The 16,792-nt window shown below is 31.9% G+C and overlaps 1 long non-coding RNA gene across 2 annotated transcripts; it reads left to right on the forward strand.

Annotated features, from left to right (window-relative positions):
• Positions 1-1,548: 1,548 nt before the first annotated feature.
• Positions 1,549-16,103, forward strand: LOC133186639 (uncharacterized). 2 transcript variants are annotated; one of them, XR_009721079.1, is made up of 4 exons: positions 1,549-1,678; positions 3,046-3,145; positions 10,030-10,114; positions 15,007-16,103. It is a non-coding gene; the product is annotated as an uncharacterized LOC133186639 (long non-coding RNA). The 2 variants fall into 2 exon arrangements; XR_009721080.1 differs by lacking the exon at positions 15,007-16,103 and adding an exon at positions 10,974-11,088.
• The last annotated feature ends 689 nt before the right edge of the window (positions 16,104-16,792 follow it).

The following is a 16,792-nucleotide window of genomic DNA, read 5'->3' on the forward strand; positions in this document are numbered from 1 at the left end:
ACTAATTTTGATTCAAAGCTTACACGGAGACCAGAAGAGGGTGCAGAAGTAGGACAATTTCCTGAATTTTCTCAATTCTATTGGAATATCCTCAAATTTGAGATACTTTTCACTTCGGGAAACATAGAGCACAAGCTTGCCTATCTGAGATTTTTATACATAAGATGCATCTGATACTAGTGTATGAAATATATAAATATGGCAGATAGGCAAGCTTGTGCTCTATGTTTTCTGAAACAAAATGTGCTGTAAAATCGATGAAAGTTTGCATAAAATGAGAAAATTCGGAAATTGACATATTTTCTGATCTTCCTGTGACCTGTATGTATCACATAACTTAGAACCAATACTCATTTTCTGGCAGGGGTGACAACAGGTTTCTATTGATAAACTGTTGTATCATATTCTAAACAACACCCCAAACCAGGGGCCAAAAAGAGGTCTTAGCCTATCTTGTCCTTTACACGCCATGTTGAATTCGGAACTCTCTGGATTGTTCATAGAAAATGCAGTCAGTTCGAGTTATCGAACTTGCTTATTTTGATAAATTGCCAATACACGGAACGAATTCTATCTTTAAACCAGGTCCGTAGGACAATATCATTTTAATGATTAGAACATTCTAATCTAGGTTATTGAGATCACAGCAACAATATATAAACAAAATTAAAATTGAAATTATAATTAGCATCATCTCTTTTAAAAAAGAAAATATAAATTCATATTATTTTGTAAAACCAAAAAATATTGGTTTAAATATACTGACAATAAAAAAAGAGACAATAATTCTCAAATTATGAATAACTTTAAAACATTGAGTGCACCTACAAGCACAGATCCCATGATTTGTAATATAATGCACACACAGGCATGTAAATCAAACATACAGATTTTCACTGATTAGCTAATATACATGTAGAACTAGTTTCAACTAAATACTCGTACAAATACAAAAGAAAAAAATAATTATTTTCCAAGCAAATAAAATGAAGAAATTAAAAGTTTTTGATTTTATTTTGATTTAAAAATTATCAAAGAATATTTAAGTCGAACTTCATGAAAAAGAAAAGCTGAAATCAAAATATTTGTATCAATTTAAATGTCATGCTTGATAAATTTTGGAAATACTGACAGATACACCCTTGCATAACACATATACATGACTAAAATTGTAAATTTTTAGAGACTTTGGATATGCATGGTGTCAAACTTTGTCTCATTTTAATATAAAATGAAAAAATTATAACCGATTAAAGATATTGTGATCTGTATTGTAGCATAAATATTGTGATACCTAATATAGTATATATTAGATATAGAATAGTAGACGAAAGTGTATTATCCCAGCCCTTTATATTTGCAGTGCAGTATAAAACAGTTCAATTATATAATAATGAAGTCAAGAGAATATGGACATGATTATATGTAAATTAATAGATTTTGTTTTCATTTTTGCAGGTGTGTCTGATGGAATTCGTCATTTCATTAATAAATAATGCTGATAAAGATGCAAACTTAGCAATTGTGCCTAAAAAGCGACAGCTTTGACAAGGAAATATATCCATATATAACAGTTACTGGTACTGTATGAATGCAGTGAAAGGATCCAGATGAACAGATGAAGAGATTAAGTACAATGTACATCAATTACTTGGATGAAGAGAATCTGCAACATGGGGTAAGGTATATTTGCTGCTTTATTAGTTATAAACTGTAAATAAATTGTTAGCAGAAAATAGACACAAAAGCTTTAATTAAAGCAAATCAGGGGTAAATACTAACTTTTAAAGCATGCAGATACTCAATGATAGACTGATAGTTTGATAGTATCATAAAAACCAAAAGAACTTCAGTGACTTTGAATTCCTGATAGCCCTAGCTGTTAATGAACTAGTTGCCCATTACAGCCTTTGGCTGCTTATGGAGTCATGACGTGATTGTTGGGGGAGGAGGAAATGAATTCCCAGTGGAGATGGGTATGAAGGTTAAAAATAGGGCCACAAAGAACCAGGTTATGGTGAGGCAGACTTGCCTCCTTACATTTTATTGTAATTATTTAACCCTTCACTCTTTATGAGTGAAATAATTCTCGAATGGGACATAAAACAACACTCAATCAATCGGTCACACTTCACTCGCTGTTCACAGCACTTGTTGCTCTGTACTGGGCACTACTGGCTCACTTAAGCAGGTTAAGTTCAGTTTGGTGTTTACTAGTCTTTCCAATGATAAATAAGTCTGAAGAACATTTTTTGTGAGTCGACTGCACAGCAGTGCAACACCTAGGGATCAATTTACCTGGCATCTGTCTGTCTGTCCATCTGTCACACCTTATATCTCAAGAATTGTAAGAGGTTTAATTGTTTTTGATATTTGGTTAATATTTTGCTTGGCATTCTGACTTTTTTTAAATACCATGGTTGCCAATCTTGTGACCCTTGAACTTACCTTTGACCTACTTATAAAAAAGTTTAAAGTGCCAATATTCAGCATATTTTTGATAATTTAAAAGAGGTAAGTCTATGCTATTAATAGCATGTGCACAATTTATCATAAATTATAGTGAAAAATACCAGCATTATAGTTCACTTGACTTTGACCTTTGTTTTACTTTTCAAAAAATATTTTGAATGGTTAATTTACCTTAAATGTTTTGATTTTCTAGAAGTAGTGTTTTGATAATTAGCATTGATGAGCTCATGACACTCTACTTTGAAACTTTTTGATATCCAGTTATCACACAAACTAAAACTTAAATCCTATGAAAACAAATCGGGATCAGTATACCACAATGGGTGGTAATGTAGACTGACAATTGCAGTAAAGACAGCCTGAAATCTCTTTAGAAAAAAACTGTTGAAAAGATTATTGACCATTATATGGTGACGTCTCTATTTTAGTGAAAAATTCTTAAACAGGATGTAAAATGACATACAATTAAACAATCAATCCAACTACTGAGTGAGCTTTCTAGCTTGTGAACTACCAATTATGTCCAATTGGAAGTAATATTTGAATGTTTTAAAATGTGATTGTACATTGTAGGAAATAATGTTCCTATAGAAAAGTCAAAGAATGTATACATGTGAGATTCTGAAGTAGCCGTACATGATGAGTAGGAATTTGAAGTGAATTATGGGAAAAGGTATGTAATCCATTAGATTGCTTTAAAGTTAGTGATTTTAAATCTGAACACACTGTGTAAAAGGAATTTTTTCGCCATATTCCTTTATTCATGCTATATTGTAGGGTCCCTATATAAGCCACTCACTTAGTCACTGTTCAGTGTAATCTGTTGTCACCTGTCTGTATAGACAGACTGACGTATGCTACATAGCTCTGGGTAGCGACAAAAAATTACTGTGTACTTCTTTCATGGCAGGAGAGAAAGATGCCAATGAAACTTACAACAGTCGCACAGGTCAGTGCAGTATACAAACATACACAAGTACACGTAACTGCAATAAAATAAATAAACAAAGGCAATGCAAGATAGCCAGCATGAGCATGTGTCACCATTCCACTCCGATACCTGTGACAATAAAGCAGTCAGGTGTAACAAATGCGAAGAGTATACCCTGGTGCTGATATAGTAGATGATATATAATCGAATTTGGTGTATGCCTATTTATGAGATGTGTTCAGCTTTAATTGATTGTTTTTCTCTGACTATATGTACCATAGGTCATAGTCATTTATGGTATATACAGTGGCGCCATGTTTATCCGAACACTTCACCTTCCAGATGCTATTTTTCGGGAATAGATTTTTTCCATGTCATTCTGTCTCATTAATCCAGAAATTCGTGTTCCACATCCGAACGGTCGATTTCTACTACAAAACGTAATAGTTCATTGAAAAATGACTCATTTATCCAAATGGTAATTTTTCAAGAAATGACTTTTTCATACTTATCTTCAGGGGTTGAAATTTTCCTGGAAATCCCACTAGCCCAGGGGCTACTGATTAGGAAAAAATTACTAGCCCAAATAAGAAACAGTTCAAAATTAATCAATATTATTTTTAACAAACTTAAGCCAAAGAGGCGTCCGGATAAACAAGGCACCACTGTATATATCTATAATACATGCATATAAATGTACTTGCTATTAACAGTGAGTACAGTAAAATTTTCCCATTAAGTATATTAATTTTTTCTATGTGGTTTACTTTATGCCCAATTATCAGCAGTTTCCATAATTGCCATATTTAAGTATAAGAACTAGGTTGCTATAGCAGACAAAAGGTAAATATAAAAAATCTAAAGTACAAGGTACTTTATCACTGATTGAATGTTAATTAGGGCCTGCATGAAATGTTAAAGCTATATAGGATTCACATTGTCCATCTTTATGTCTTTCAGCCAGCAATTAACACTTCAGTTGTGACAAAATAAACAAGTTTTAGTTTATGCAGTGTAATACTATACAGGGTATTGATGCATACAGTAAATGAGATCATTAGAATGGTGTATTTATATACTGTATATACTTGATATCAACAATTTTTCTCAGTGGTCTACTTTATGCCCAATTATAAGTGGTCTCCTCAATGGCCATATTTAAGTATAACATATGTATAAGTACAGGTTGCTATAGCAGACAAAGGTAAATATAAAAATCTAAGTGCAAGGTACTTTATCACTGATTGAATGTTAATTAGGGCCTGCATGAAATGATAAAGCTCTATAGGATTCACATATTGTCCATCTTTATGTCTTTCAGTCCAGCAACACTTCAGTTGTAACACAATAAATAAGTTTTAATTTGATATGCAGTATAATATAATACAGGATATTGATGCATATAGTGAATAAGATAATTAGAATGGTATATTTATATACTGTATATACTTGATATCGACTAGGGTTAATTCAATTTACTCAATTTTTCTCACTGGTCTACTTTATGCCTAATTATAAGTGGTCTCCTCAATGGCCATATTTAAGTACATGTATAAGTACAGGTTACCATTGAAGACAAAAGGCATATACAAAACTCTAAAGACCATGATACTTTGATACTGACTGAATGCTGATCTGGACCCTTGAAAAGCACTTAGTCTTAGTCTTATTTATATGACAATGTGTGGTTTGATATAAGTTAACTGAATTACCTAGGTAACCATGGTAACATATTTCTATCTGTTTTTGGATGTTTTTGCATAAGCAAGGGCTTGGGTCATGCATAAACTTTTCACATTTTTCAACTTCTTCTCAAGAACTACTGGACAAGTTTAAACCAAACTTGTCACAAAGTATCTTTAGAATAAGGATGGCAATGATTAACTGGTTTATTAACTATTAAGAAAGATCATAACCAGTTAAAATTTTCATAATCAGTTTTGTAACCAGTTACAATTTACATACTAACCACTTAGTAGATACAGTAGCTGCAACGTTATTGTTGACAACTTACACGAACGATCACGTTAGATGAACGATTCCGCACGATTCACACACGATAAAATCTGTTACACAAACGATCCTTCACACACACTATTCTACACGTTACACGATCTTACACGATTGCAAACGGAAATGCACGATTCTTCACGCAAAATAGTTCAAATTCTTTAGGAATGGATATTTTCAAAAAGAAATAAGGCTTAATTAATACTTATTTTAGATTTCAAATAATGATTGATTTTATTTCATCGACTTTGAAAAATGAAAAAAAAAAATAGAAATGGATATTTCTGGAACTAAATACATGTAAGATTTATGAATTATTTTAGATTACAAAAAATTATTTATGTAATTCTCTGACTTTAGAAAACTGATTTTTTTTTTTCGTTCTATCAGAAGATGTACATGTTGGTGGACCGTGATTTTGATAGAATTGGATTTCATAATATGCAGGAAAGGGACAAGTTTGAAAAAAATGGCATGAAAATGAATTAAATTATAAGTTATATCCACATTTCAATTTGTGAATCTCTAAAATCAACAATTATTTTACAAATCATTTATTTGCAGAAATTAAAAAAAATAATCAAAAGTAACCTCCAGAGATAACACTGATAAACGAAACCCCGAGAATCATGTCGTGTAAATGTACATTCACCGACTAAATACTTATGTAAGCATTGAGAATTATTTATTTGTAAAAATGTTTATTTTTGATCTATTGATTTTAAAAATATCTTGACCATAATTAGCAATAAATATAATTAACATCAGAGAAAAAAATCAAACATCTAAGTACGGTTTATCAGAAAAAAAATCATGCTATTTGACGAGAACACAATATTGTACGACTTACTATATTGTTTATTTCCAAGCGATAATTAGTTCATTCTGTTTTCAGTTATGTAAATCACGCTTCATTTCTTTTTAATTTGGATTGAAAAAAAAAACAGACAAGTGAAATGCTTGTATAACAAAAACATTCCAATAAAAACTTACAAAACAAAATTTACACGTTTCTTAACGCATGATCACGCACGATTAAAACCACAAATGATTGAGTCTGATATACGCACGATCTCGCATGTTACACGAACGATCACGCATGTTACACGAACGATTCTACACGATTCTTTTGTCAACAATAACGTTGCAGCCACTGTAGTAGGGATGGCAATCGAATACAGAATTGCTAATCGGTTAATGGTAAACCGCAAAATGTTCCGACCAATTAACCAGTTAATCGTATCAAACTACACAATGTCATTTTCTTGACTTTTTTCAAGTACCTCTATTCCTATGCACAAGAAGTCTTTAAAAAAGTTGTTAGAGGTCAAAATCATTCTATTTGTCTTTCTTGATCATAAAACTATGCGCATATTTTTTTTCAATAGACAAGAAAAAATTCAGAAAACCATGAACCAAGCTTGAGATATTGTGGATAATTTTCATGAGCGGATGTCACACAAGTTCATTCTTCAGTATCACCATAATCAAAACTAAGTCTAAATTGTATCACTTAAGGGGAAGAAGGACCTTGAGCTGAAAAAATACTTGTCATTCAATTTTTTTTTCATATTTTGTATATTTCTAATTTAGTATGTCCCACATATCTTAAAGCAGTTATATCAGTAGGTTTCTGACCTTATTTTAGAGATATTGATTGACAAATACTATGCCCTGCAGTATCTAAGTGGAGTTTTAATTCTTCTTGTTTCCGGGCCCAATACTCTGTCCATAATGGGATTTTTTAAGCATATATAAAAAATATGCAAGTGGACATGTATCTCTTAAAATATTTCAGAGTATGAATAGGTTTAAAATTCGAAAAAGCAATTTTATCCTGTCACACTGCATCTGGATAGGGAAAATTACGTACTTTTTGAGACAACTTAAGCAACAAAAAAACGTAATTTACAAAAAATTCTATCATTCAATATTTTTAAATTTATGTTGAAATGCAAGTCCTTCAAATTATTGGTTAACTGTAAAAATTTTGAATGGTGAAGCTGACCTCAATATTGCACAGGACATCATTACAGAGGACATAAGCATGACAAAAACGTGTCATATTTACATTTCTTGAGTACGGGATAAACCAACTATGACGTCACACGTAAGCAAAATAAGCGAAATAAGATATGCCTACGTAAGATTTCTGTCATCAGCCATGCAATCATAATTTTTATGTTCCCTGTTTCTCAAAATATTTCATCACATACTGATTATGACCTGATTTTACATAATAATACCGCCCCTGTATTCACGGAGTATGATCTTGCTGTACTAATAGATCATGTATGACGTCACCGACTTGTTGGACGCGCAGTTTAGGGAAACAGAGGAGTGGATCAATCTTTTTCATAATTTGTTAATGTTTACATGAATGTTAAAACTTTTTACTTTTTTATATAAGATGGCAATTTAAGTTAAAAAAAAAAATGTCAAAAAATTATACAAGAACTGATGCTTTACACGTTTTGGACTTATATAAACGGAGATTATGACGTAGATAAAAAGAGTCATGTGACCATGTGTCCTTCATCCCCTTAATTTACAATGTTTGTATTATAATCTAATGTGATAGATAACTGCAAAAGATACACACACACCAATTCATGGTGCTCAACGGTGATTATTATCATTAAAGAATTAGAGGACAGTCGGGGTAACGACATGATGTTTTAACAGTAATTAACATATCTCAGACTGACCAATTACTCCGCAATTTTAATCTGGAGAGCCATAATGACCTCCCAATCAGCCTAAATAAATAAATGAAAATGCTAAATTAAATGTTTAGGTAGGAATTTCTATTTTGAAAATGAATTTTAGTACATTGCCTTCAGTTTTACATATATTATAATTTTTTTACGACTAATCGATTGCAGATTTTTTAATCGATTGCCATCGTTCCAACCGAGTAATCAGTTAACCGGTTAGAAATTGCCATCCCTAGTAAATACTTTTTGTCAATGAGTATTTGTATTTACTTTTTCAATAATATTTTCATTTTTTGAAATAAAACTTGTAACATGTTTCAAACTGAAATGTGACAATCAAGCAGTTACCATATCTTGCCGAATATAATATGCATTGGTTTAAATATGCACCCCCTTTTTCAGCCTGATAACTTGGGGAAAATTGCAGCTCGGTCGTAAAGATTATTTGCTACAAAATCTTATTTCGTACAGGGCACAAGTTATTTAAACATTAAGATTTTAACAGACTTGAAATTTCTTTGACAATAACTTAAAGATTTCTTTGACAATAACTTAAAGATAAGTCACTTGACATATTTGTTGTAATCAACACACACCCAAAGCTTAAAAAAATGAAGAATGAAGGTTATAAATCAACCTCTCAAATATGAAACAGGGCTCTCAATTGTCTATAATTGGGGCCGTTCAAGGGCCCCACTCCCAATTCAAAAAAAGGTGCCTTTTTTCCCAATAAATGTGTTAATTTTCCCAATAGTAATTTCTCCCAAAAATTAAAGAAAATATAGCTGGATATATACCGGTAATAACTTAACTTGCTATTCATATTCCTCTGTTTTATAAAACAAATTTAGTTGATAACGAAGACCGGAAACCCAATATATATGATTTTAAAGTACGTATAATGGTTATTCCAAAATTTCCTAAAAGGTCTTTATTTTCCCCATCTTCCCAAAAAGCAGTGTGAAAATGAAAACAATTATATGTACAGCAAATAAGAAGTGCCCTATCTTGTCAAAAATGTGATTGGAATAGATAGACCATTTCTTTATCCAGGTGAATATCATTACCGCTACATTTTCAAAATGGTAATTATTTACTGCTACATACTCATTACCGCTGCAAAAAATGTACACATTACCACTTTCATTAGCCAATGGATTATGCATGTACAGATTGATACAAAGTACATGTACAACATATCCAAGCATAAGACCTTTTTCCACTGCTGACCATGGGAGATGAAAGTAGGGCTTAACAGGGTGGCTTTTTCCCACTTTTTTATTAGTCCCCTACCAGTGAAACCAGAGGGAATTATAGGTTTCCTCTGAGTCTGTCCATCTGTCTGTCTGTCCCTCTTTCAGTCTGTCCCATTTGTTTTCCGCACTTTTTTCTAAATGCTTGCAGATATTGAGCTGAGTTTTGGTATGTAAGTGTATCTTGATGAGTTACAGTTCAAGTTTGCATTTTGTTATGCTTCTTAATCAATGATTTTTAATGGAATTGTGGCAATTCAATTTTTAGTGGGAACCAGATTACACTTGCCGGTAGGGGACTAGTATTGCTTATGCAATACTCTCAAAATGCTTGTTTAATCTTAATTATAGTAGGTATTTAAGTATGCAAGTACAATACTGTACATATAAATGCTTGTTCAAAATAAAGTTTTTCTCGTAATTTCAGCCCAATGCAACAGAAACTAAAAATTCAAGAACCTATTGGTAATTAATCTGATGTTTTTTAAATAGATTCATCGAAAGTACATGCAATATAATTCATACTATATAAAGATGCAGTGTTTAATTGATTTGTTACAAAAAAGAGCAATGACCATATCACCAATGCTAATGTAGTGGTAAATATTTTTAATATTTAATAAGTTCCACATTTTTTTTTTCACAGTGAAATGGTAAAAAAGAAACTGCTAGCGCTTCTGTGCAGACTACCATCAATCAACATGATCAACAAAATCAAGTAATCCTTCTGAGTAAGTGACCTGTAGTATTATCTGTTTTCACCTAGGCCAATATGAGAAGGATGAAAGTTATTATACTCAATACACAAGTTTGGAGATTGTAGCTCTTCTACAAGAGAAACACAAAAAGAAGCCATATCCGCATGAAAGTGGCAGAGATTGTTGATAAAGTATACACAATCATGATTAAATAAATGTCAAAATGATGGCTTAATTAGGGCCTTTTAAAATGTAATTAATATTAAAGAAAGATTATACATGCCTATTATGTCAAGCAGTGATGATTTTGGTGATCATATTGAGCTATACTTTAGTAATACAGGTTTTTGGATGCTTGAGTCTCTGATTGACAATATATATGTAGTTTTTTGGAGACCAGGTCTTCCAATAATCTGTCAGAATTCCCATGGGTACCAATTGCAACCTGTTGTTAGGCTAGCAGACCTCTTTTTATATTCATATGAAGCAGAATTTATTCAAAATCTTACACATGAGAAGAAGAAAACACTTGCTGTGGTCTTGAACTCGACAGTGAGATATATCGATGATATATTATCAATTAACAATAGTTATTTCCATTCATATGTCAACTATATATATTATACCCCAGTGAGCTTGAAATAAAAGATACCACAGAGTCTGACACATCTGTTTCATGTTTGGATATTATTTATTTCCATCCCTAATTAAAATTTTATAAATTGATTATGTACATGTAATATTAAATGCATGTTTCTTGGAAAGTAATGTTTTAAGTGTTTCCTTACTACTATTAAGGATTTTCATGGTATATCAGATTCTTGTTTATTATCCTTTTCTAAGTGTTACTTTTCTCTAAGCAGTAAACAGGCAGTTGTATCACTAATGATAGGTGGAGACACATATCAAGTTACCTACAGTTACAGCCAAGGTTTAATGAAGAATCATCTGGAGTCTGGCAGTGAGAGTGACAGTCAGCAGTGGATACTCACTCCTCTAAGGCACCTGATCCCACCTCGGATGTTTTTGAGGTAGAGGTTGCACTGCTCAAATCATAATTTGAATGGACTTTTGAGCTTAAATACTATTCGTTGTCTCCATATTTCGTTTTATAAAATCTAGTTTTAATTAGGATGATTGAAAACAAATGAATCATCAATCCCTTTGAGAGAAGACACTTCCTAGATTGTACAAATTTATTCTAAAAAAAAATAGTGGAATCTTTAAAATTATTACGAGGGGAAAGAGTCAGTGTTTCATTTAGAATCCTGACGTGCAGTGATCAGATGCCTATATATTAGAGATCCATTTTTCTTTCTTTGTATTATTATAAGATTTTTTCAGTGTGTTTTTTTCCCAGGTATTTTTGGTATTTATTATTTAAATTTTGAGCTGATTAGTGCATCCAAATAAACAGTTATAGACCAGTATATTGAACATGTCCTACTAGCAGGTTTATGAAATATATGGAGATAACAAACAGTATTAAAGCTCAAAAGTTCGTTCAAACAATACAATTCAGGAGCAGAACAATACGGACCTCTAAAACATCAGAGGTGGGATCAGGTGCCATGGAGGAGTGACCATCCCCTGCTGACCAGTCACACGCGCAGTGTGCTTCCTGTCATGATCCGTGAAAAATTAGAAAAATCTGTATGCAATTCAGTGTGTAAATAATGGCCTGGAAATTAGATTTAAAACGTCAATCAGCACTTGACTTAATGATAGATTGTATTTTCTGACAAGCAACATGGTCATTGTATCGACCATATAACTATTGTAATGATGACTTTAAACAAGACTGATGATATTCTTGTTTCATCAACTTGTTTGTCAATAACTTACTTTGTTTTAGAAATTGTTCATAGGTAAAGCATGCTCTTGCGTATCGAATCAACAGAGAGATATGAACCCTGTATGCAGGTGATGAGGGTATATTGCTGCATAAGTAAGGGAAGTTAATGATTGAAAAGTTAGTCATAAAGGTTTGTTGTTAGGTTACCATTAACCTCTTTTTATAGAAAATTATCAAAATATGAAACAGATGTGTCAGACTCCAGGGATAGACTTTAACTTTCATATTCACTTGTCCTTTGGGACAACAAATTTTGACTTGTCCAAATGCAAAACTTGGTTGCCCAAACCTTAGAAAGAAGAAAATACGGGTAATTTAATTTATGTGCAATAAAGTACTTTCTATTGGCAAGTTAACTGCCAAGAAAAAATGTTGATGTGTCAGTTATCCTACAGTTGTAAATTCTGTACATGTATACCACTGTCCTTTCATTTATCCTGAAAACTTGCACTGCCATGCAGCAGTATATATTTTCTTTAAAATAAAATTCATATTTTAAATATATATATATATATATATTATTTTGATTTTTTTCTCTGGAAAACTGAGGCCACACTAAAGGAAAACAGTTGTTATGTTTTGAAACATATATATCCTGATCAGAATACATTGCTTGCCGAGAATAACTGGTGTTCTCTGAGTGAAAAAACAAACTATTCTTGTTTAAGAAACTATTTTTGATATGTTCTTGGCAGAAAGTGTTATTGTTTTGTCTAAAACTAATGCAAGATATGAAAAAAAAAAAAAAGTTTTTATCTGAAATATTCACTTGCCCAATCGGACAAGTACATTGGCATTTTCACTTGCCTTAACTGGGAATTAACTTGCCCCGGGCAATCGGACAACGGTTAATGTCGATCCCTGGACTCTGTGGTATCTTTAAATTATCAAGCTCATTGGGATAATTGTGTTGAAATATGAATGGAAATGATTAATACTGTAAAGTCACGTGTATCGGACACACTTTTTTTTTTCAGAAAAATTGTTCAAAAGTGTGGATGCGTGCATTACATAGGAACTAAATTCAACCCCTTTTTCTGGACATTTTTTCTTAACTCTTATGAGTGATTTTCACTGTTACCACATTGTAAGTTTATTACATATTATTCCCCAATTCTTGAATGATAGTCACGTATGACAGATCGCTGATAAATAAATCAACAAACAGAAATATAAAAAGATATTTCCATTAAAATATTATTCAAAATTAAATATATATATATGTATATTTAAAATAAATTATCTTTTTCTAACTTGGATATCATCACTGCCAAATTTAAGTCTTCTCGACCCTAATGTAGGTCATATTTGTTTATATAACAATTTCCGGCCATTTGGTTTTGAAACAACTGCCATTTTAAACAATACACTTGTAATCAGTAAAGTTTATTTAATGAGAAATATTTTACACACCTTTTTAGTTACCTGGTATCACTTGTATACATAAGTGTGACATTAATTACGCTTGGGATGATTTGTTTACGTAAACACAGACACCTGCTTGGAATGCATTTTCAGCACAATATTGTAAAATGCTTAGGGTTATAGGGAAAAAAATACAGGACTTAATTTTTAATTTATACCAATCAAATAACAATTAAAATACAGACTATACTTAAATACTTATAAATAAAGCTTATATGTAAACTAAATTTTCCAAGAAAATTAGAAGTTGTATCCTACTTTCGTTTTTGAAATAATATGAATATTTTAACTTTTTAAACTTTTTCTTTGGAATAGTTGTGCTGTGAAAATAAGAGATACATCCGCATTTTTGGGGTAGCGTTTTATCCATAGGAACTGCACTTTTCTCAGGATTTTCCCCCCAAATTTGGGGGTGTGTCTTTTACAAGACTACGGCCTTTACACCTGACAATATGGTACTTCGTCAATATATCTAAATGTTAAAGGCGACAGCATGTATTTTCTTCTTCTCATGTATAAGATTTTAAATAAATTTTGCTTTGTAGGTTTGATAATAACGGAGCACAATTGGTACCTATGGAAATTCCAAGAGATTTTTGGAAGACCTTGTCTCTAAAAACCACATAGATATTGTCAATCAGAAACTCAAGAATCTTTTTGATATCAACTTCAGAGTACTTGTGTGTACAATCAGTGTTTTTTACAAATAATTTTGCAAATGACCAATGACAAAATAAGTTAGTTTTTGAGTTCCACTTTTAATGAAAAAGCAGCTGTCAATAAACAAATCTCTCGTCCATACAAAAAACAAAAAAGCATACCAAGGGTGATAATCTCAAAACTTAAGCATTGATCTGTTCGAAATAATTTTTTTTTATTGACATACGTTTAAGGATAAACAACAATACTTGATATCGCGATTACTTAAATTAGCAGAACTCTTTCACGGAGGTAGGAAACGTCTGTTGGATGGGGGCAGTGTACTATTGAATGCAATGCATGATCGATCATTGTGGAATTTATAAGGACTGATAAGAAAGAAATCCTAGAGAAATATCTTGCTAAACATGCGCTGAACCAGCCTAATAAATTTTTGAGAGGAGCTAATCCTGTATGTTGCATTTTTTATGATACTTTTTACTAAGCGGACTTTTCTTATTAAATTCTAAATGAAAATTGTTACTTTTGAAAGTTGATAAAATACTCTAAACTTTCCTTACTTGACAAATCTACTATTTGGAGTTCAACTCTTGGCAATACATTGTAGTTTCGGCATAATGATTGTTCGAATCATTCCATTGTCATCACTGTAATGTTATGCCCCAGAAATCTTGTGAGATTTAGAGCTTCCTCGACTCCCATGCTAATTAAAGAGCGGTTGTAAGTTAGATAATTGCGAGATACTCGCAATACTACGTATTGCAAAATACTGGTACTTTTAATTCAATTCACATGTGCTCACCTTTAAAATGCATTCACAATTCTTTATAAAGTTGGTGACATTATGTATGAAAATATAAAGTCTAGTTACATGTTTAAAGTATGCTTGTGGTACATGTATGCATTTTTTTTTCTTGAACAGTAAAGGAAGGGATGAGAGAGTTCATTGAGTGCCATAAACTTTCAATTGTATGTTATTTTTTAGAGATGGAGTAGTACACAAGCACAATTTGTTAAAGAAAGAAAAGTCAATGGAATGAAAGCCAAAGAAAAGGTGAAGTGAATTGTCACTCATTATATTTTAAATTTAATGTGGACATGGTCATTATTTTAGTTATGTCATAACCTTCTTATCAATTTTAAGCAGTGCAGACAGATGCATTTCTTATTGCTTTGAATAGAATAAATTATCAAAAAAGTTTGTATTTGTTTTTTGATATAGAATTTATATTAAAAAAAAAATTATCAATTACTGCAGTTTTGAATTTCAGTACACTAGAAATTTTTCTGCCCTGCCATGAATATGGCTGGGGCATATAGAGTTTGTCATGTCCGTCTTCCATCCTTTCAACTTTCTGTCTGTCCTTCCATTCCGCTTTGCTTTTAGCTCAGTTCAAAACTAAGTTTCAAAGAAACTATTCAAGATATTTTTATCAATCTTCATATGCTGATACATATTGATAAGAGGTATTCAGTTTCATCAACGTACCTTGACCTTTCCTTTAACTTTGACCTCACTTTTCTTAAATTAGTGTTTAGCTCAGTTTTAAAGAAACCATTCAAGATAGTGTAATCAAACTTCATATGCTGATACATACTGAATCAACATTTTTTTACCTTGACCTTTCCTTTGACCTTGACCGTACTTATCTTAAATAAGTGTTTAGCTCAGTTTTAAAGAAACCATTCAGGATAGCGTAATCAAACTTCACTTGCTGATACATACTGATGAGAGCTATTCAACTGCATCAACATTTTTTGATCTTGATTTTTCCTTTGACCTTCACCTCACTTTTTCTAAATTAGTGTCAAACTTCATATTCTGATACAGACTGATGTAAGGTATTTGACTGTATCAACATTTTTGACCTTGACATTTCATTTGACCTTGACTTCATTTTTCTTGAAATGGTGATTAGCTCAGTGTTAAATAAACAGTTTCCATTCAAAATATTTTTATCAAACTTATTTTGCTTATGCGTATTAGTGAGAACTGTTCAACTGCATCAAAAATGTATGACCTTGAACTTTCCTGTGACCTGGACCTCACTTTTCTTAAATTTGCATTTTGCTTAGTTTTAAAGAAACCATTAAATATAATTTAATGTGAGCTTATGCACTTAACAGAATTTGGTGGGAATTTATCATCTATATCCAACTTTTTCGATTTCAATGTTAAAGAAACTATTTTAAGATATTCTCATCAAATTTCATACACTAAAAATATTTTTATGTTGCATTACTAATATGCCCACATGGTGCAGTGGTTAAAGCTCTAGAGTTGCGGAGTAAGGAGTTGATCCTTATGTCGCTGGTTCGAATCCCACTGTGGGACATGGAGACCGTATAAACCGAGGTCCCATGTCACAGTAGGTGCTGGCATAAAAAGATCCCTCACTGCTTAATGGCCCTTAGTGCCGAGTATAGGTCAAAATTTGCAGCTCTCCACCGGCAAGTGGTGGCGTCTCCATATGAGTGAAAAATTCTCGAGAGGGATGTTAAACAATAAACAAGCAAATAAAAATTAATATACCCTCAGCGGGGCATTCGTGTCCTATGGACATATTTGTAGTTTTGCCCTCTTCTACATTTGTACATGGATATATACTTTTTTATTTTTGCTCTGTAAACAACAACAACAAAAACATTATACCATATAATATGCACAAAATTATATGCTAGGAATGTATTGTGAAAGATGCATTTCAGCTTACAAATGTAGCATCTTTAAGCCAGCTTTTTAAAAATTGTTCTGAATGACTTTCAGGTAC

Source organism: Saccostrea echinata, unplaced genomic scaffold (genome assembly GCF_033153115.1).
Source record: "Saccostrea echinata isolate AGI-Se365-2 ecotype Australia unplaced genomic scaffold, CSIRO_AGI_Sech_v1 ptg000014l, whole genome shotgun sequence".
Lineage (NCBI taxonomy): Eukaryota > Metazoa > Mollusca > Bivalvia > Ostreida > Ostreidae > Saccostrea > Saccostrea echinata.